Below are 22,452 nucleotides of genomic sequence, written 5' to 3'. Positions count from 1 at the left end.
TACACTACCCACCATGGCTGCTGGCTAGGTGAGAACATCACGCTGGCAATGTGTGTAGGTTGGATGGGGTCTCCGGGGGTGGTGGCTGGCTGGCTTCAGGGAGCCAGCACCATCTGTCCATCATCTCTCCTTCACCCCACCTTGCGCCCACTCTACCCTCGCTGCCTCTCCTGCAGCACCCTTCTCCTGGGAAACAAACTGGCATCTCCAGAGGCATAGAAGGAGCACAGATGTTAGAGCCAGACAAACCTGTTTGAATTCCAGCTCTGCCATTGCCTGGCTGGGGAGACCTAGGCAAGCCATTTTCACCTCCTGAGCTTCTGTTTCCTCATCTGCAGAATGGGTATGACAGAACAACCCCCGCTTTATGAGGGTGATGTGAGTGTAAATAAGATGAAGTGTGCAACAGCACTTTGCAAATGGTAAAGCTCTGTACACATGTTCACCATAAGGACCATTGCAGTGTTAGAATGCCATTATTAAAATGACATTTTTCCTCCCCAGGTTATCTGCCTGACAAATTTCTGAGGGTTAGCACAAATGCCTAATCTACTGCAAAACCTTTCATAGCCAGAGTGAAGCCTTCCCACATCCTTGTTCCCTTGGAACCCAGAACACTCCCTTGAGAGTTGGTGTGATGCTGTAATCCAGCCTAGTGGTTTATAGGTATGGCTCCCCCACTGCATGGGGAACCTTGGACTGTATCTTTCTCATTTCTGTCTCCCTGATGTAGAGCAGGCCTGCCTCAATGGATACTAGTTGAGTGAAAAACTAATTAACTCACTAAGGACATAGTCAAGCGAGCTGCGACCTATTCTTCCAAGAATTTTTTCTCAAGCTGCCTTCCCTTCCAAGTTCCTCCCTGGAGTCCACTGGCCCACCCACTGCCCCTGGCTGGCTGGCTTCCTCCCTCCTCATTTTATGCTGGGAACCAGATGTGTAGCTCCCGCTCACTGTCTGAAGGATTAAATGCAGGGATGAGAAATGTGATTTCTTATTGTTTTAGGAAACTGAGCAGGGTGGGGGAGAGGGAGGAAGAAATTGAATCGGAGGCAACAATTTATCTTGTGTTAAAGGGACTACAAGGATTCCAGGAAGCCAGGCACTGACTACCCACCCGCCCACCAGTACAGACCTCTCCTTTATTTGGGAGGTAATTAGTCGGGACAGCTGGCAGTCCACATGTGTCTGCCCTTGTGTGGAAAGAGATGGGGCTCAGTGGCTTGAAGGGAATTCTGATTCTGCTTGGGAACCGCTTGTCATTGTAGGAGCATGCAGGAAGACCTACTTCACCTGGGGTCACAGCTTCGCCTAAATCCCTCCCTGCCATCACAGCCTTTGCTGAGGTTTCCTAGGCATTGAGGTGCCTGGGGAGACGCAGTAGGAAGGACACAGGCAGCTTTGGTTCTGCTGTTGCTGGGTGGGCCACATAGAGCCTCTGTTTCTCTCTCTCAAAATATGGTAAGGACAGAAATGCATGCCTCACATGGGCTGGCTGGGTCCCATGACCTGGCCCATGACTTGCTAGGCTCAGAAACCAAATTTTGTCCTTACACTCAAGAGATCGTGCCTTTGAGGCCAATTCACATTGACAGAGACCTACAAGAAGCAGATGCACACAAGCCAGAAGGCTACTCTGTGGTTTATACAGAGAAATGCCAGGTGGATGGAATGCCCACCTTGCCAGGTGGCACAACAGAGGTACAGGTCTAAATATGGGCTTTGACGCTTACCTGTTGTGCAAATTTCTGTAAGTTGGAGCCTTGATTTTCTCTTCTGTGAAATGGGAAGAAAAATGATACCTGCCTGATAGGGCTGTTGTTGGGTAAAATACACTGTGGTATATCAAGTGCTTAATGCTGGATGGCAGTTAGAAACCACATCATAAAAGATTAGCTGTTACTGTGATTATTAGTAGCAATTAAGCAAGATCTTAATTAAGCAGGGCTTTCACTCATCACTTGAGTAGATTTGAAAGGAGGAACGGTCCCATCTCCTTAGCCAAAATGCTCTCTTCCAGGGTAAGAGAGCTAGGATAGGCGCCGTCAAGATTTGCTTCTGGGAAAGCCATTCTTTCTGTTTCCATTGCTGACCAAATATCTGTAGACATCAGGCACAATGCAATGATAAGTTTCTACTTACTCAGCTACAGTTGCAATCTGCTGTTGCTGCAGGGAGGTTCCTCCTTAAAGGAGGATGATGAGTGATTTGGCTGTTCCCAAACTCCTTGCTCGCATGGTCAGGGTCAGTCTCTGGCTAGGTCCCAGAAAGTAATCATAATAGTGATATGAACAGTAACACTTTTCAAACATTTACTACACACAAGGACACTATTCTAAGAGCTTTATATACATATATGACAAAACAACCTCTGAAGTAGGTTCTGTTGTTATTTCCATTTTGTAGATGAGGAAACTGAGCTCCAGAGAAGGTAAGTAACTTGGCCCAGTGTCCCACATTTGGTTAATTATGCCCACTGGTGTGGGATTTGTTGTACAGCAGTGATAGCCTGGTACATATTGCATGGGTGGAAAGATACCTGTTGGGTAAGTTCCTAGAAGTGGAAGGGCTGAGGTCAAATTTTGCTAAATTGCCTTCCATATACATTTTATCAATTTTCATCCCTACCAACAAAGCATGAGACTTCCTGTTTCTGTTATCGGAAAGGGGTCCCGATCCAGACCCCAAGAGAGGATTCTTGGATGTCTCACAAGTAAGAATTCAGAGCAAGTCCACAGACTTAAGTGAAAGCAAATTTATTAGGAAAGTAAAGGATTAGAAGAATGGCTACTCCGTAAGAATAAAAGAATGCCCACTCTAAAGGAATAAAAAATGGCTACTCCAAAATGGACTGGTTGCCCATTTTTATGGTTATTTCTTGATGATATGCCAAACAAGGGGTGATTATTCATGCCTCCCCTTTTTAGACCATATAGGCTAACTTCCTGACATTGCCATGGCATTTGTAAGCTGTCATGGCACTAGTGGGAGTGTCACAGAGGTCTACCAGAGGTCACTCTTGTTGCCATCTTGGTTTTGGTGAGTTTTAGCGGGTTTCTTTCCTGCAGCCTGTTTTATCAGCAAGGTCTTTATGACCTGTATCTTGTACCAACCTCCTATCTCATCCTGTGTTTAGAATGCCTTAACCATCTGGGAATGCAGCCCAGTAGGTCGTCTCAGCCTCATTTTACCCATCTCCTATTCATGTTGGAGTTGCTCTGCTTCACACGCCTCTAACATTTCCACAATGGAATATTACCAAACAGAATTTCTCTAAGTGATGAAAAGCCACAGGTATCCTGCTGTAGCTTTTGCATGTGTGTTTTCCTTCTTAATGCGATTGAAGATCTTATATGTCCAAGAGCCATTTTCATTTCCCTTTCTGTGAATTGTCTGATTGTGTTCTTTATCCCTTTTTAAAACTGGGTCTTTGATATTTTCTCATCAACTTTCCATTCATCTTTAAGAAATTAGCCCTTTTTCTGAAATACGAATTAAATGGTATTTTCCTTGAACTCATCATTTGTCTTTTCACTTTATGTCTACTGTTTTTCAGGTAAGTTAAAACATTTTTATGTGGCTAAATTTACCTGTCTTTTCTCTTATGGTTTCTGGGTTTTGTAGTTTGTGTCCTACTTAAAAAGGTGTTTTGTTCACTTTGGATTTATCTCTCTTTTCTAGTACATTTATGGTTTCATTGTTTATGTTTAAATTTGAGATCCATCTGGAATTTATTTTGGTGTATGGACTGAGGTAAAGATCTAACTTAACATTTTTCCCAGATGGCTACTTCTTCAAATACAAAGAAATGGAAGTCTGCAGAGGCTGTGACTTATTTGGGTTCACACAAATCATAGGATTTTCAATAATCCTGGATGATCCCTATCATTCAGAGGCTGCAGTAATCAGACATGTCCACAGAATGATTTCCCAGGACCCAGCAAAGGGGACAGGCAATAGCTCCAGGAGTTCCCTGGGATGAGTGGGGGTGGGGGTGTGGTTGGGAGGGGGCAGGCAAATGATGACTCCTCAGGGATTAAACCTCCATAGAATATGACAACGAACATTTCTTGAGCACTTCCTGCAGCATCTCAGTGTGTTACAGGTATTTGCACATTGAATCCTCACAACACCACTAGGAACTATTATTATTCCCATGGTTGAGATTGAGGTTTGGAGAGAAGTGCCTTGCCCATGCTCTTGCTGTGGAGGGAGTGCTCCTAGGCTCTGCTGCCTTTCACAGAATGTGAGCAACAACAGCCCCCAGGAGACTGAGCCCACAGCTTCTCAACAGGTGTGGTGGGGTGGGCTGAACGCTGGAGACCCTGCCCCCACACTGGGGCACATCTGATTCTCCTGGGGCAAGGAGGATTCAGCACATGGCAAAGCACATTCAGTGTTAACGATGCTTGGAAAGGAATCTTCCCTTTGGAAGACAAATAAACAAAAACCCTGTATGTTTTTCATAATACAGATCATAGAAGGGGTATGAGATTTGGATGTTGTCCCTGTCTATTGGTCAGCGTTCCCCAGAGGAGTACAGCCAATCAGATGTGTGTGTATGTGTGTTTGTGTGTATGTGTGTGTTTGTATACATTTATTATAAGGAATTGGCCTACACAATTATGGAGGCAAGTCCTATGATCTTCAGGGTGAATCTGAAAACTGAGGATCCGGGAGAGCCAAAGGTGGAGTTCTAGTACAAGTCTGAAGGTCTGAGAACCAGGAGAGCCAATGGTGTAGCTCCTGTCTAAAGGCCTGCGAGCTTGAGACCCAGGAAAAGCCAGTATTTCCCTGAAGTCCGAAGGCAGAAAATAGCCCATGTCCCAATTCAAAGGCAGTCAGACAGAAGGGATTTTCTCTCCATACTTCAGTGAGGGTCAGCCTTTCTGTTCAGTTGAGGCCTCCAACAGATTGCATGAGGCCCACTCACACAGGGGAGGGCAGTCACTTTACCTATTCCACTGGTTTAAATGTTAATCTCATCCAAAAATGCCCTCACAAAAGCACCCAGAATAACATTTGATCAAATATTTGGGGACCCTGTGGCTCAGTCAAGTTGACAGATAAAATTAACATCATACCCTGTTTAAGGGGCATAGATTTAAAAAAAATTAGTAAACACTGGTCCAATCTCTTCAATTTGCACATGAGAAAACTGAGATCTGAAGAAGTGCCCAAGGTCATGGGGCGGGATTGGGGAGAAACTGAGCTTGGGGGTCAGGGAGGCTAGAGGTCAACATCATATCCTAGTAACTGCATGACTTTGATCCAGTCCCACATCCCCCCTCAGGTAAAATGGGGAGAAGACCACCTAAATCTTCGGGTGGTGCAAGGAGTGAGGTGTTCTAAATGATGAGATGGGCATAGCTTGCAAAGCGAGGTGGGCTCCGTTCTTATTATTGTTAATTACAGGCAGAGCTAGGCTTGGAAGCTGGTTCAAGGACTCCTTATGGGTGCTCTGCTTGACCTTGGCAGACAGATGTGGCTGTTTCTCTTTTCTGTCTCCCGCCCTTGCTTTAATTCCTCCCCACTGTAGCACCCCAGACCCTAGGCGAAGATGGGGTGAGTGCCCCCTCTTCTGCAGTGGTAGAGGGAAGAGGAGGGGAGGGAGGAGCGCCATGCCCAGGAGGAGATGGTCAGCGAAGGGTGGGGAACCTGCCTGGGAGCAGCTCAGGAGCTGCAGCTCCTGTTTGGAAATACAAATTGCAGCAAATTTGTCGTCTCTGGAGAGAAATTGCGTTTGGCAATTTCAGTGTTTTTTGTGCCTTGATGCTCCTGTCTGTTTAAGGGGAGGGGAGAGAGAATGGACGGAATCAAACTGGGCCTCAATGAGTGGAAAGAGGGGCTGAAAGTGAGGGGGAAAAACAACTGAGGGGCTGAAAAAGGCTCCTCTCCCAGTCCCGGTGGAGAGGGTCTGACTTCTGAGATCTGTCCTTTGGGACTATCCTTCAGCCCTGGTCATGGCTGCGTGGTGGCCTGGGCATACGGCTGTGTTCACAGAGACATCACCAGACTCAGACTCAGAGCCTATCACTGTCCCTTTCTGGGGGCCTTGCCCATGGGTGGGGACTTGGGCCAGAGGATGGAGTAAAATAATGTGTCAGGCTGGAAAGGCTCAAGCCCAGTGGTTGACCTTCTCCCAGTTGGTAGATAAGAGCAGGTAGCAAACACTTTAGTAATAGCTCTTACTCTGTACCCGGCACTACTTTAGGGCTTTAGATCTATCAACTCATTTGACCCTTACAGCAACTCTATGAGGAGGGTACTATTATTTCCCCCGTTTTATGCATGGAAACTCTGAGGCACAGAGGGGTTAAGTGACTGGCCTGTGATCACACAGGAAATTGGTGCAGGAACTCAAGCCTCTTGCCCAGGTTTGCTCCTAAGTCTAACCTGTGAGGTCAGTCCTGTCTGATCCTCCAAGACCAGGTGTAGGGGAAAGTGTGGAAGGAAAGTGACCAAGGGATTCTGAGTCAAGGAGAATTGTTGGGGTCTATCTGGTTAATCTTGGGGGCTTGCTGGAGGAATTAGAATAATCTGAGAGGTCTCAGGTTGATGTTGGGGGCACCCCAGGCCTCTGGTCCTGCACAGGCAAAGGCTGGGAAGCTGGATTGTGATGAGGGACTTTGGACATCTTAGCAATCTTGGAGACTTGTCTGAGGAAGGAGAAGAGACATCAGTGGGCAGAACACTAGCACCTTGTTTCATTCATTCATTAATTTGCTTTCATAGCAGGTCCTGTGCTGGGTGCTAGGGATACAGAAATGAACAAACAAAATCCTGGCTCTGGAGTTACTCACAGTCTTTGCAAGACACACTTGTAACAAGGTGTGATAAGGACTTTGATGTTTGGAGGTACTAGGGGCCCTGGGAGCCCAGAAGAAGGGCATATAGCTGAGGCTGGTTTTCTAAGTGATGAGATGATGGTTAGTGAAAGCTTCCTAGAAAAGGTGACCTCTGAGCTGAGGTATCATAAGAAGCAGCTCTTCCACCAGAGGTTCTCAAGTTTGTTTGGTAGAATCCCCCTGGGGGCTTCCAAAAAAACCTGATACCTGGGGCCACCCAGACCTATCAAATTGGAGTCTCTGCCGGTAATTCTACTGTGCAGCCAGCACTGAGCGCCGCTGAATTAGAGGAAGAAAGGTGGAACAGGCGTTCCAGGTTGATGGGGAAGGGGATAAGAGCTAAGACAAGGGGTGACATGAAGGTGGGAAAGAGGCAGGCATGTTTAGGGGGCTGCAAGCCAGACCACAGGGACTGTGAAGCAGTGGACAGATGAAGCAGGAAGAGCTATAAGGGCTGCAAATTGGGGGAGCTTGGGCAGACCCTGCAACCCAGGTCCCAGCTGTCCTGGTCAGGAAGCCTCCATGCTGGTAGGCCACCCCATGCCCTGCACCCATCCTGCTGTGCTAGCCACCTAGGTAAGGGGCAGGAATCCAAGGAATACTTCCGTTCCCATCGCTGCCTTTCTGTGGAGCTGTCAGCCGCGCTGCCAGCTGTGTGCAGAGCCCCACCACTTGGAAGAGCGCTGGTATCAGTCATAAAGAGCCCATGGCACTCAGAGGGAGCTCAGGGCTTCCAGAGCAGCATGGAGGCCTCATGGAGTAGACCAAGTGTGTCTCATGGCCTGTCAGAGACCCTGGGTCCTGGGGGCACTCTTGGAGGGGCCCAATGACTCACCAGGCAGCCCAGAGCCCAGGGCTACTGAGAAGCAGAGGCAAGATCTTGAAGTCTTGGGAGGAGGATGGAAAGGAGCTGAGCCGACTGCTGTGTGCCCTGGTCCATGAGGTGTTTTTCATGTGGCAATGGCCCTCTGGGTGCCGGGCTCTCTGCTAAGTCCTGTCTTTGAGCAGGCTCTGTCTTATGGACTTCTAGCACCAACCCTGAAATTACAGTGTGCTGGGGTCAGATCTGAAGTCCAATCCCAGGGCTGGCTGCTGCAGTTTCTCTCTGACCATGGGCAAAGGACCTCTCTTCCATGGGCTTCAACTGCTGTGTTGGTAAAATGGGGCTCACAGTCCTGAAAACCTTACAGGGTTTTTGGATTGAAATGGCATGTATGAAATGTTCAGCACACAGTTCAGGATCAGCCACTGATTCCTCTCCAATTCTTTTCTCTGCTTGACCCCAGCTTTCCCCAAGCCATTAGTCCCTGGGATTAAAGAACTCTGAGTTCTTACAGCTGTGCCTTCTGACAAGTGATCTCAGACAACTCTGGACCCTGTCTGGATGGTTCACAGTGGCCTTTATCCCTTTTTGCTTCTCAGGGCAGAGTTGTGGCCCCACTCCTTTACCCTGGTCCTGCCCAGCCCAAGCCCGTTGGCCCTCCTCTCCACACAGAATGCCCAGTCATCTGAACACCTGAGTACCTTGTGATTGAGGCTCTCACAAGTGCTTTCCAGGGGTTCTGGCCCTGGGAGACGACCCCGGGGGATGTGTGAGGTGTGGATTTCTAGGCGAGAGGAGCTGGTGCTCTTGGTGATTTAGGAAGGATTTGGGAAAGATGCTTGTTGCTAGGTGACCAGCAGGGGCCAGTTAGAAGAGGTGAAGCAGGACTGCAGTGGGAAACCCAGTCCCTTTTCTTGTTCACTTCTGGGTGAATTCCTTTGCCCTTGAGGGTCCTGTTCTTCTTCTCTTTCCCCTTCCCTTCTCCCCTCATCCAGTGCCATAGAGACCAGAAGTATGCAGGGATGGAACAAAGCCCCAGATTGTTGTCTTGAGATTTTAATTTTTCTTCCCTTTTAGTAATATTTTAAGTATGTGTTGTGTGTGTGAGTGGGCATGTGTGTGTGTGTGTGTGTGTGTGTGTGTGTGTTTGTGTGTATAAGAAGATAGCTCACAGAGGGGTGGCCATGATGACTGCTTCCCCATAGTGCATGCTTGTCATGTGCCGGGAACTTGCTACATCCTTTTACATAACTCATCTCTATCAGCTCCCTGAATCCTCCTAGCCAGCCTGGGAGGTAAGCTATCATACCCTCTTTTACAGATAAAACAAACAGGCTCAGAGAATAAATCAGTTTGTCTGGGGGCCTTACCCAGGAAGTGGGAGATTGGGGATTTGAACTCAGGTCTACTTGTATGCTTCAGCACTAAGTCCTGTTCTGTCAAGGGCTCCCTGGCTTGGTGAAACCATTCCTGGCCTCAGGACAAAGCTGCATGCAGGGACAGTGCCCCAGCCTAGGACTCAGCAGGCTTGAAATCTGGTTTCAAGTTTGTCCCAAGTGACTCACTCTTTGACCCTAGCCAGCCCCTTGTCTTCTCTGTCCTAAATGTGAATGACCCTGTTGAACCGAGCCCCGTGGTTCTTCCTAAAAAGGAGTCCAGGCCCTCATGCATAGCCTGACTCCTGTAGATATGGGGCCTCCAAGTCAAGGGCAGGCCAGCTCTTGGGGGTCCCCCACAGAGCCAGGAAGAAGTCCATGCTTCCCGTCTGTTTAGTGGTTCCTGGACTCAAGCAGACAGATTTAGTGTGGTTGATGCAAGGGGTCCGAGAGCTGGAGTCTGCAGTGAGCCCAACACTCCGGTGAGGCGTCTGAGATGCAGAGAGCTGACTTGTTTACACTACACTGCGTGCACGAGTGACCCCCATCGTCAATCTGTGGGGATATCTTCTCGCTGCTTCTTCTAATGAAGGATCAGGGGCTTTGACCTGGAATCCAGAGCTCTAAGTCATGAAGAGTTTGACTGTTGGATAGGGGAACCTGAATATTGGAGGGCCCAGCACGAAATCCCTCAGCTGGCCAACAATTCATTGGTGGTATCTGGTTACTGATCATTCTTACTCTGCACAGACCTACTGTGTGTCAGGAGCTTTATACATGATCCAAGAATCACTGCATCAGTTGGCTGAGACGAGTTTGGAACTCAGTCAAGTCCATCCCTAGAAGGACTTGCTTTTGAATATGTATGTACCTGACTTTGTGTTAAAGCCTTCAGAAGTGATGTCCCCTTTCAATCTTTACAAACACCAAATGAGGCAAGAATTATTTCCCTTCCTTTACAGATGAGGAAATCCTGAGATGGCTCAGGGAGGAAGTGGTAGAGCTGGGATTCAAACCCAGGGCAAAGCCGAGAAGAAACTGCCTCGCCAAGCCCCTGGGCTGGCTTGGCTTGCAAGGAGCGAGTGGACTCCAGTCCCCGCTCAAACTAGCTTTTAAATGCTGGTTAGCAGTTTTCCTGGTTGGTGTGGGCCCACGCTCCTTGCTACAGACACTTTCTAATTAAGCAAAAGAGCAGTGGGCGTAAGTTCTTTCTGGAAAAGGGGCTTTGGGCTGAAGGAAGCAGAGACATTTGTGTTAAGGAGATGCTCATGCTCTTCACGTTGCTGCCCTTGGCCTGAAGCTCCTCCCGCCCCACTGGCTCCTTTCCAGTTTCTCCCCTCCAGGCTGCCCTAAGGGCACGACACTGTGTCCACTCACTCATATCCCTCTACTCTGGACTGACCAGGACTGGAGCATTGGGACCTGATCTTCAGTTGCAGCAGGAGGGATTCTGGTTGGATCCCAGGAAGTACTTCTAGGTAATGGGGGGTTGTGGGAAAGTGGAGGATGGAGGTGGGAGGGGATTTCTTAAGGCCCAGAGCCAGCAGGAGGGACAGTGAAGGGGGTGCAGGTGGTGGAGGCCGTCACATGCCCTCTGACCCTGCGCTAGGGGAGGGCTCTGACTCAGAAGTTATCTCTGCTATCCCCCGACAAATCCCACATCCAAATGCTGGACCATGAGCCCCTCCACCCTCCTTCCCGACCCCATACTCTGAATCTGCTCCTGACAGCCTTTTAAATAATGGATTTCTCCCAGCCTCAGCATTTGGGGGTGAGGCTCAGGATCCCAGAGATTCCCAGCAAAGAGATTCTGATACTCCCGGCCTTGGTCTTCCTCCTTCTCATTCTGGCAAAAGGATTTCAGATTTTCCGAGCACAGCAGCCTCCTCCTCAGGCTGCCTGTTGGGGGCAGCCTTACCCCACGCACCCTCTGCAGAGCCCGGTGGTGGCCAGTTGCACTGAGGGTGAGGTGGGGGTGCCAGGAGGAAGAGGCCCCTCCTCTCCTCTCCCGGCCCCATGGGGAGGGAGATGTCATGGCCCGAAGGTGGCCCGGGGTACAGCTGGGGTGCGGGGCATGTGGGTGGGCATCCAGGAGTGCTAAGACCCCACTCAGGCTGCTGCAGGGGAGGGGTCCTCACCCATGTCTGAAGCTCTCCAGTGCCAGGCTGTGGTCACACAAGCCTCCCCTCAGCAGGACCCTGGGGGTGCTCTGGGCAGGAGTTTGGAGGTGGGAGTGGGGTGGGGAGGTGTGGAGCTGAGCAGATGGCTGCCTGGGTGGGAAGAGAGGGAGGCACTGTGTCAGGAAGTGCAGTGCAGGCAGGGTGTGACCTTGTGCAGACTCACCCTGGGGTCACCTCACCACCCACCCAAAGGATGTCTGGTCATCGTTGCCCAGAAATGCATGGGGGTGGTGAGGGCTTTGGGCTTAGGAAGACAAGGCTGGGGTGGAGTGGAAGTAATAGGAAAAGGGAATCAAGACTTGACTCAAATCCCTTCAGCAGGGAGGCCTTAGGCTTTCTGGCCCTCAGTCTCCTGGTGATGAGAAGGCCTGGCCCCTGAGGCTGCTGCGTTGAATGAAAAGGTGAGGAAAGTGCTTAGCACACAGTAGGTGTCCATCTAGGGGCAGCTGCCTCTGGCCGCCTTGTCTGGAGAAGTGGACTTTCTCAAGCTACAGCTCTAGAAAGGCAGCAAGCCCCACGGTAAGCGCACAGCCTGGAGCCACAGTGCTCAGCTTTACAAGCCTGGCTCAGCACACACCCTCTATGTGTCCCCAGGCAATTGACTCCCTGTACCTCGTTTTCTCTGTAAAATGGGTAATAATAATTCCCTCTTCAGAGGGTTGTTCTGAGGGTGAAAGGAGTTAATACACGCAAAGCATTTAGAACAGTGCTTGCTCCATGCGAGGGCTCTGTAAGAGTGTGTACCATTGTCACTATATCCTTTTTAATTTTTAAGAAAATTTATTTACTTATTTGTTTTTTATCTTTTTAGAGACAGAGTCTTGTTCTGTTCATCACTCCAGCCGAAGTGCAGTGGTGCAATCATGGCTCATAACAGCCTCAACATCCTAGGCTCAAGGGATCCCCCTGCCTCAGCCTCCTGAGTAGCTATGACCATAGGTGCCTGCCGCCACACCCGGCTAATTTTTTATTTTGTAGAGGTGGGATCTTGCTATGTTGCTCAGGCTGGTCTGGAACTCTTGGGCTCAAGCGATGGTCCTGCCTCGCCCTTCCAAAGTACTGGGATTACAGGCATGAGCCACTGCACCTGACCTCATTATCAATAACTGTCACATTCTCCTACCTCTGCCCAATCCTGGGCTCCTTACAATGCTTTCGTCTAAGTGAGCTGCTTGAGTTTCCCACAGCAGCCTCAGAGACATGCCCACCAGGAGTCCCACTGATTTTACAGATGAACGCACAGAGGCTCAGAAGATGAAGCAAACTGCTCATGATCATACCCTCCCCTTATTTAAAAAGTGACACTTAAGTTCTTTCTTTACTTATTTTTATTCTTTAGAGACAGGATCTTGCTCTGTCACCCAGGCTGGCATGTGTGATTATAGCTTACGGCAGCCTTGAACTCCTGGCCTAAAGTGATCCTCCCACCTTGGCCTCCCGAAGTGCTGGGATTACAGATGTGAGCCACTGCACTCAGCCCCTTACTTTCTTCTCAGCATATGCATAGTCCTGAGTACCTCACTGCTTGCCCCAAGCCTGGTACCTCCAGTAATCCAGGCCCAGAGTACCCACTGTACCCTAGCGCTGGATGAGGGAAGATGGCTTCTCTTCCTCCAGATTGCTGAGGGGCAGGGCTGCCATGCGTGGGGGTTTGGTGAAACAGGGGAGGCAGGTTCAAGGTTTCCAGAAGGGACCTGGGGGCCTGGGTGGCTGGAGCAAGGGGAGGGTGGGGGGTCCTGAGCCTGAGGGGCTGAGTGGGGGTTTCAGTCACTTCTGAGGTGGGCTTTTCTCTAATTTGCATTTGCAGGTTGTGTGTGCCCCAGGTAAGGACTTCTATCTGATTAAGGGTGAGGCTTATCTTCTTGGTGGAGAATTGACTTTGTAATTGACCAGGGTATTTTACCTTTGATGGTGTCCCCTGGTAGTTTGAGTCTTGGCAGGGGAGGGGGCAGGAGCGGCCCTCTCCAACTCAGCTCAGCCTCCAGTCTTTTTGGCCATGAACTCAAACCCAAACAAAAGGGGGTACTGCTCAATGGAGGGGAGTGTGGATCCCAGAGGCACAGGTAGAGAGTACAGGGCATGTGCTCTGCCTGCCTTCTAGAGTCGGAGCGGATCTGAGTTCCAGCCACATCACTTAATACCTGTGTCACCATGGTCAGCTTAATTAATCCCTCTGACCTTCCATTTCTCCATCTGAAAAGGGGGCCAATAGTATCCACGAGAGAGTTATTATGAAGAGTACACACAATTAGCACAGCACCCAGCACCCTTGTAAGTGTCAGTTAAATGTTGGCTTTACTCATCATCTCCATTGTGGCGTGTTCTGAGGACCCATGTGGTGTCCAACTCCAGGTAGTTTCTGCCCTTGGCCCCACTTCAGTGCTCGATCTGCAAAAAATTCCCAGCCACCCTGCCTGAGAGCTCCCACCCCAGGGAAAGGGCAAACTGCTTCTCCACTCAGCTTTTCTTGAGCACCTACTATGCACTGACCCTGTACATGCCGAGCTGAGTAAGACTCTGCTCTGCTGTCCAGGAGCTCAGTCTCTGGGGCCACGAGTATATCCCAGGGAATGATAAAAGGGGGTACATCGTCATGGACACTGATGAGGGAATAATGGGCCCTGAGGGGTGATTGTAAATGGCTTCACAGAGGAGGTGACATATGCACTCTGCATTGAAGCATAAGATTTTTGGGAAGGGTAGGTGGAGTGATTTTTTTTGAAGACGAAACAGCGTTTACAAAGGCCTGGAGGCAGAGTCTAGACAGCTTCCCCACTCTTACAAGAACACTTAGGAAGGCTCCAGCTAGAGCAAAGGACACATTCCAGTATGGGGGATGCAGAGCTGGGTGGGGCTGTTCAGGGAAGGCTTCCTGTAAGAGGCATTGGGAGGCCAGGTTTCACAAAAGTGGCAACAGGATTGGGGAGCTTGGGAAGTGGTACTTCTGTTTGGCAGAAGGAGGTTTATTTAACAAAACAAAACAGAAGGTGGGGATAGAGGAGGAAGGCAAGACCCACTGGTGCTCTCTTCCCCTCCTGTGCTGGGTCAGGGGGTGAGGGCTAACAGGTATCACCTACATCTCACCTCTGGTTGGGGCTGTGGCTCTGGAGATGAGGGTGGGCAGGATGTTAAGAGACACTCATCCCAGGTGAGAGAGGGGCACCTGCCAGCCTGAACCTGGGAGCCTGGCATTCAGGGGAGTGAAGAATCTGTTTGTGGAGCTTGGAGGACCTTTAATTAGTTTTACAAGAGGCCTCCATCTCCAAGTATTTCTCTTCACTAAGATTTCTTAGGGAAGAAAGGGGTAGAAGGGAGAAGGGTGCACCTATCCAGAGAATTCCCCCAAATCTTCATCCCTGCAGCATTTACCTGGGCCTTTCTCCCCCTCCTCTAGCTTCTTGTCTCACCTAAAACAGAGACTCCAGGATCAGAGCTGGGGGAGGGAGCAGAGGTGAGCATGGCGTGCCTGCTTGCAGCTGTGGATGTTGGATGTGTGTGTAGAAGAGATGCTGGGTGGCAGGAAGCATGAGGAGGGGCATACTATTATAGCTTTGCCACTTACCGGCTGTGCAAACCTGGGCATGTCCTTTAAGCCTCTGAGCCTCAGTATTGGAATCGCAAACTGGGGGAGTAATGCTCAACATCCACAGTTGTTTTAAGGATGGAATAAGATATCCATGAGGCATCTAGCGTAGGTCTGGCAGTCTTGTCTTCAGCTTTGACTTGAGCTGACCTAGATAATGTCATGCTGAGAGAGAGGTATCGGGGAGGAGAGGTCTATTAGCAGGTGGATGGGTTACTAGGTAAGACCATCAGCCCCTGAGGCACATGCCTCCATTTTTAGATGTGCAAAATGGGGTTAATAATAATACTTCACAGTGTTGTGTGAAGATTAAATGAATTATAGATAACAGTATCTGGCTCAGGAATACTCAGAGTGCTCAATAATGCTAGCTATTGTTATTGACATTTATTTATTTATTTATTTTTGAGACGGAGTCTCACTCTGCCATTTAGGCGCGATCTCGGCACACTCCAACCTCCACCTCCTGGGTTCAAACAATCTTCCACCTCAGCCTCCCAAGTAGCTGGGATTACAAGCGTGCACCACTGCACCCAGCTAATTTTTGTATTTTTGGTAGAGACAGGGTTTCTCCATGTTGGCCAGGCTGGTCTCGAACTCCTGACCTCAAGTGATCCACCCTCCTCAGCCTCCCAATGTGCTGGGATTACAGGCTATTATTGAATTTTAAATTACTATTCAGTTGCTATTAAATCAAGGTCTCAGGCCCAAGGATTTGGTCACGGGTATCAGAATGGGAGCCTCAAGTGGGACTTGGCATCAACAAGGAGGCAGGAGGCCACAGAAACCATTGGTTGGAACCCAGATCCAAGTCAAAGTTGGAACCTCTAGGTCATCCAGCCTGGGGAGTATAGGGCTGGCCCATGGGTTACCACCACCCCTCCAACCTTTCAATCCCCTCTCAACACATTTTCCCGCTCACCTTGAGTTCCAGCTGGAAGGGCCAGATTAAGGTGGCCATGCCAGGGACACCTGCATCCCAGGCACATCTACACTGAGTTCCTGCAAGGCTCAGAAAAGACCAGGCCCAGCTCTGGGAGGAGAGGCAATGTTGGTGAAGTGGGCTTTCATCCAAGTCTTGAGCCCCAGTGGCTTTTTCTCACTAAGGGTGTCAATCAGAACCAGAGCTGCTGGTGCTGAGGGAGGCAGCAGGCTCTGGGTCGGCCAGGCCAGAGTGGAGATTCTGATGAAGCTGGCATGCATGGTAATGAACTCTCTTAGCCCAAGGACCTGTTTGCATTCATGGATTCATGGAAGAGTAAGATTTTGTGGGGAGCAAGCACTGAATTCTGTCTACAAATAGGGTGACACAAAATGGGGTGACACATATTTAGAGTTGTGTCTGCTGGACCAGAGGAAGGGGCAGTGGAGGCCAGGGTGCTGGGGGACAGTGGGGTCCCTGAGAGAGAATTCATCATGGGGGCTGAAAAGGTCTAGCCTTGAGGTCTGGCTGCTGCAGGCTGCCTGAGAAGCAGTGGGGCAGTCATTCCGGGAATGGGTGTGTGAACCCCTCTAAATCGAGTGACTTTGGTCTGCCAAGTGTCTCCAGAGAGCAAAAGCTGTGTGTGTGGACAAAACATTATTTCATCAACTGTCTAAGCCTTTGGTGCCCAAGCAGCACCCCGGTGGGCGCCCTCCTTGCAGCCCCTGGACAGGGCATGGGTGACTTTTCTCCCTTCCAGGAGCAGGCTGAGCTCTTAGCCCAGTGCCGGCTACAAAGTCGGTGCTCAAAACTATTTGGTTAAAATAATACTATGACTTTTTTTTTTTTTTTTTGAGGCGGAGTCTCGCTCTGCCGCCCAGGCTGGAGTGCAGTGGCGCGATCTCGGCTCACTGCAAGCTCTGCCTCCCGGGTTCACGCCATTCTCCTGCCTCAGCCTCTCTGAGTAGCTGGGACTACAGGCGCCCGCCACCACGCCCGGCTGATTTTTTTTTTATATTTTTAGTAGAGACAGGGTTTCACCGTGGTCTCGATCTCCTGACCTCGTGATCCGCCCGCCTCGGCCTCCCAAAGTGCTGGGATTACAAGCGTGAGCCACCGCGCCCGGCCAATACTATGACTTTTAACAAGCTCATTTAGTGAATGTTTTTTGTCATAGCCAATTTGCAGATGTCTTGGGAGAACAAAGCCACATGCAGAGCAAACTAGAGAGTGGAAACCCAGCCCAATCCATGGTGAGAGGCTTGGGGCTCCAAGGAGTGGGAGAGGGGTTTGCAAAGGATTGAGATCCCCTGAGTTGGCAGATAGGTGCTTGGAACTTGCAATATTTGGCTGTTGTTCATGTCATTCACACCCACAGGCTGGTGGACAAAGGGTTGTATCAGTGTTTTCTGAATGAAGAAAAAGAGTGGTTTGTCAGCAGGAGCGATGGGATCTAGGTGGGGGAGACTGAAGTCATTTGGCAATGCTAATAAAAGCCTTACACCTTTATGTCTCACATGCTGACAACTTCTCCTTTTTCTTTCATGCTAATCTTATTGATGCACTAACCCAAATGTGTTCACGTGGCTCTTGCTACCCGGGGTGCATGAGCCCTGACAGGAAGGAATCAGCAGGCTTTCCAGTGCCAGACTCTGCCAATCGTCTCTCAGGGAGACTTGAAAGTTTAGATAGGCCAGAGAGGGTTAAGTTATTTCCTCTCTTACTTTCTCATCTTCTTGTACTCGATGCCCTTATGGTCTTCTCCCTCTCCTTCTCAGCAATATAAGATCAAAGACTGTAAATTATTCATTCGCAATTGAGTGGAGCACATTTCAAAGTCAGGGCTTCTGGGCATCTCTTCTCAGAATTGCCAAGGGTGAAGGCCCACATTTTTGGGTATATCAGCTCTGTTAAGTCACAGCCCTGAGATCCAGAGCCTGCCATGCCTAAGCTCTGGCCTCCCACTAGTCTGATCTCTTCCCTGCCCTTTCCCTGTCCAGATTCTACCCTGCTCCATCCCCATCCTTACTCCAAATGAAGCCCAGGATCAGTGCTACCTACCTGGCCACACAGCAGTGGCTGTGGGTGCCTAGGCTACCATTGCCCAGGACTCCTGTGCTGTCTCTTCCAGCGGGGAGCAAACATGGGGAACCGAAATGTTTGAGAAGAGTGCCTAAGATGTGCCAAGCACAGGACAAGTAACAATGCTCAACAACCACTCCAGTAATTTGTTCTGGGCTCTCTATGTGTCAGGTATTCTTCTATGCACTTTATATGTAATATCACTATGAATACCCACAAACACTTGTGGGATGGGTACTATTCCTATTCTGATTTTACAGATGAGGACTGAAGCTGAGAGAAGTCAAATGACTTGTCAAAGGCCACACAGCCTTCCGGTAGCTGGGCTGGTATTTGAACTGAAACAGTGTACAATATGTCACCCTGTTAAAACATATGTGATTTCCTTTATCCTTACATTGACTCCATGTATAATGTATAGAGGGGGAAACAAGGTGTTTTTAGTTTTTAGAGACAAGGTCTTTCTCTGTCTTCCAGGCTGAAGTGCAATGGTGCCATCACAGCTCACTGCAGGCTTGAACTCCTGGGCGAAAGGGATCCTCTCACTTCAGCCCCTCAAATAGCTGGGACTACAGGCATGCGCCACCATGCTTGGCTAATTAAAAAAAAATTGTAGAGTTATGATCTCTCTATGCTGCCCAAGTTGGTTTTGAACTCCTGGGCTCAAGTGATCCTCCTACCTTGGCCTCCCAAAGCACTGGAATTACAGGTGTGAGCCACCACACCTGGCTGGAAACTAGGTTTTAAAAAGAAAAATGCTTATACCAGGTCATGTGGCTAGTGAGTGGCAGAGCCAGGATTTGAATGTAAGACAACATCCATGATCTTTCTAGCACAGCTCCCTGAGGCTGATGGACAGGCTTGTGTTTCAGACATCTGATGGGAGGAATGAAAGAGACATACTCCAGGGCCCAGGGAACCTCAGCCTGCTTGTGGCCAGATTTGTCAGGGTCATCAGGGAACCCTGGCTGATGGATCTAGAGCCTTTGGAATTTCCTGAAAGTGAATTTCCGCATACCTGTCTGTGATATGGCTTAAATCTAACACCAGCACCATTTAAAGATTCCAAAGAACCAACAAAGAAAAAACCACAAACCTACGTTTTATCTGAGCCATTACTTACTATTGGGAGCTTATCTCCAAGAAGCAGAATAATCATAATGCACAGCACCCATGTGTGGCTGATTAGCTTTGTGGTAAGTTTTATTCGATTACAACACAAAAGTCTGTTCATGACTTAGGGTGCAGCTGTATGGCTGCTTGCTCACAAACAAAAAATAGAAGTAGAGGGAGTGTCAGGGCCCAGGAGCATCAGATAATGAGGTTGGTACTCCAAGAGCATGTTAATCAGCAAAGACCATTTGTGCAGCCCCTTCCAGTGCGCAAAGCCACTCTGCATGTGTCTTAATGGACCATCACAGCCACCTGATGTTTTCTTCCCGTGGGGGCAATGATCAGTAGTTTTGGCCATTTGTAGGGGATGGGAAATAGGGGGAATGGGATAGAGAGAGTGTTGGTTTCTATAAAAACTGGATATGAGGGTTGGACTGCATGTGTTTCATTTTTAAGGCAAATGAAAACACTTAATCTTATCTGGTGCCTGAACCTGAGTAGTACTAATCCGATTTACTTTTTTTTTTTCCTTTGAGTGCTTACTATAGAGCAACCTTGTCGAATAGGGAATGTTACTGACCTCATTTTACAGATGAGGAAAGTGAGGCTTGAGAGGTGAAGGGAGCTTGCTGCAGGGAGTGAGATGCGCAGCCAGCTGGTCTGATTCTGGAGCCTGGACCTTTCTTGGGAAGCTGCTCTGTAGGACAGCATCTCTCTGTGCTGTGCAGTGGAATGAAGGGGCCCTGGGGAGGAGGTGGGACCTGTGCTGGCCTCAGCGGTCCCATTCAGTTTGTTTGGGGCCTCCGGGGAAGTACATAGAACAGGATCTAGAGGTAGGAGGGCTGGCTTGTCCTGGTCCACAGGGCCTTGAGCAAGTCCCTCAATGTCTCTAAGCTGCGCTTTCCTCCTCTCTAAAATGTCTGCCTGGTCCATCGCACAGGGTGGCTGTGTTCCTGGATAGGAGGTAGTGGTGAGCAGGGCAGAGGGACACCCCCTACCCAGAAGAGATTGGCTTGGACAAGGTGTCGGCGGGCAAGGGCTGGAGACCTGTGGTCCCTCTGCCTGGAAATGCTCTCCCCTCCCTGTTTCCCATGACTGGATCTTTTAAAACTTTCAGCTGTCAGCTTAAATGTCTCAGGGTTTAAGGGAATTATCTTCCCTCCCACTTCTGATGGACTGGCCTGAGCCCCCATCTCTGTCAGGAGCTGCTTTCCCCAGTTCCTCCACTTCATCCCAAACCTCCCAATGAGACCCAGTTCTACCCAGGTATGAATTATTCAGATAGAGGCTGAGGGCTCATCATGGGGACAAATATTTCAGCAAAAGTCATCTGGCAAGAGCAGAGAGGGAGAGAGATGGGGTGGCATTTATTGTCAGGAAATGGTTTCCCACGGCAATTAAATGCTGACATGTGCACCTGTTGTGCACAGCATGTGTCTGTGTGTGCCGGGGAGATGCATTTTATCACTGTCCCCCTCCTACCACAGGGTTGCATCTAGCCTGTGTCACACCAGAGTCCTGTGTCTACACAGAGCCCCACCCCTACCCAGCCACTTGGTCTGGGGAGGGGAAGGGTTGGCAATGGAGGCAGGAGGTTTCCGGACTGCTCTGTGTCGATTGATGTTTTCTATTAAAAAAAAAAAAAGAGAAAAGGAAAAGACTCAGTGCCTCAGTGAGGTTTCTTGAGAAATGGTGGGAGCAGCGGGTCGAGAGGAGCTGATTATGTAGATGTGTTTAAGCTCTCAGCTGGGGATGGATGGCTTCCATAAACCTGCTGGGGTCCTCAATCCCCACCGCAGGCTGGCTCCATTGCAGCTGGGGGCCATTTCTCAAGTTCCTAGAGGAGGAAGGGGGTGAGTAGGTGCTGGGGGGGTCCCCTGTCAGGTGGGGCCCCCAGGCAAGGGGCAGGTGAGAAGACTGTAGGGACAAGCCCTTTCTCTCTGGGAGTACACATTCAGCCCTGTCCCCACCGGGGCTGGCTTCTCAGCAACCCTTGGCTGGACAGATTCTAAGCTGGCCTCTGCTAGGACATGCTGTGCAGCCTGAGGCGTGGCTTTTGTCTTTCTTCACTTGGGTTTTCAGTCTGGAAAATCAAGGGAAGCACTAGAGATGAAGGGTGGTGATGGTTGCACAACAATGTGAATGCACTTAATGCTGCTCAAATGTACACTTAGAAATGGTGGAAATGGTAAAATTTACAGTATGCATGTTATACCACAATAAAAAAGGAAACCTCTAAAACATCAGGTGAGTCTGAAGTTTCCTTCCACACTTCATGCTTTGGGGATTCATGATCCTGGGCTCAAAGAAATGTGAGGGGACGTGTCATTGTTCCAGGAGCAGACCGTGTGCCCCGTTTCTTTTCTGATTTTACCCCCTTTGGTGATGCCACCATCACCAGCTCAGTAGCATCTCTCAGGGGCTGAGGGGGACGTCTGCTCCTGAAAATTGAAGCCATTGCTCGCTAAGCTATTGAAAATTTCATGGATAATTCAGGAACACAAATCAAACAGGAGGCCAGAAGCTCTGGATTTATGAAGAAAAATGAGTCAAACTTGGTGATATATGAGCACCCCAGAATAGTGGCATGTGGGGATGAGGAAGGGATGGAGGACAGGTCTGAGGGCTGGGGGCACAATGCGGGGAGGCAGAGGTGGGAGTGGGGCTGGAGAGAGTGTAGGGGGCCTGGGCCTCAGCCCCAGACCATGAGCCTTGGGGGAAGTTGTCTGTGCCCTGGACAGATGGGGAAAGCGTGGTCCAATGAGGAAGCAAGGACTGTCCTCAGGCATTAGAGGGAGGGGCTACTCACAAACCCTAATCTGGTTTCTCTGTAGACCAGGCCTGGGCTGGGTACTGAGGAGAAGAGGGTGAGGGCAGAGGGAAGGGGGCACTAGGCCAGCGTCAAGGGGCTTGGCTGGCCTTCCAGAGCAAACATAGCCTTCTTCAGGAGTGTGTGTGTGTGTGTGTGTATGTGTTTGTGTTTGTGTGTGTGTGTGTGTGTGTGTGTGTGAGAGAGAGAGAGAGAGACCCAGTTGTCCAAAAGGCTTCTTCTGAGAGTTTTGCAGTCTCCCAGGGGGTCCTTTCAGTCTGAGGGTGGTGAGATCCCCTACAGCAATCCAACCCCAGAAGCCTAGGGAGATGTCCCAAAGGCTACCCCCAAGATCAAAGCCCCAGAGCTTTATGGGCCCAGAACAAGTGGGGTGGGAATCTGACTGGCTTTGCCCCCATAACTAACCAGTAGAGGCTGGTCCCTGCCACCTCCCAAGGTGGATCCTCCTGAGATTGTCCTACTTTCTGTCCAGTTTCCTCTGCTTGGGATGGACTCCAAGAAGAGCATTCTCAGGTACATGGTCTGATAGAAATGGCTATGTCTGAGGATCAAGGATTGAGAGACCTAGAATGAGTTCCAGGTAGACATTGCTTGTCAGGGTGACATGAAACAAGTCATATCGCTATTGCATTTTAGAATCTCGATTTCTTCATCTTAAAAATGGGAAGAGCATTCCCTTCCATCAGCCCTTCCTC

At 49.6% G+C, this 22,452-nt stretch overlaps 1 protein-coding gene across 4 annotated transcripts in view; it reads left to right on the top strand.

Annotated features, from left to right (window-relative positions):
* CCT6B (chaperonin containing TCP1 subunit 6B) overlaps nucleotides 1-22,452 on the top strand; it is a 208,650-nt gene that overhangs the window by 56,027 nt on the left and 130,171 nt on the right. Inside the window, exon 15 of one of the 4 annotated variants that reach the window (XM_058445556.1) lies at nucleotides 3,557-3,616. The exons of the other annotated variants lie outside the window; for them this stretch is intronic. The gene's annotated coding sequence lies outside the window, so the exon portion shown is untranslated. Of the gene's footprint in view, nucleotides 1-3,556; nucleotides 3,617-22,452 lie in introns of those variants that run through there. 4 annotated transcript variants of the gene reach the window in all.

This window comes from Hylobates moloch, unplaced genomic scaffold, assembly GCF_009828535.3.
Source record: "Hylobates moloch isolate HMO894 unplaced genomic scaffold, HMol_V3 SCAFFOLD_10, whole genome shotgun sequence".
Classification (NCBI taxonomy): domain Eukaryota; kingdom Metazoa; phylum Chordata; class Mammalia; order Primates; family Hylobatidae; genus Hylobates; species Hylobates moloch.
The sequence above is the reverse complement of the archived record's forward strand: the minus strand, read 5'-3'. Positions and strand labels throughout refer to the sequence as shown.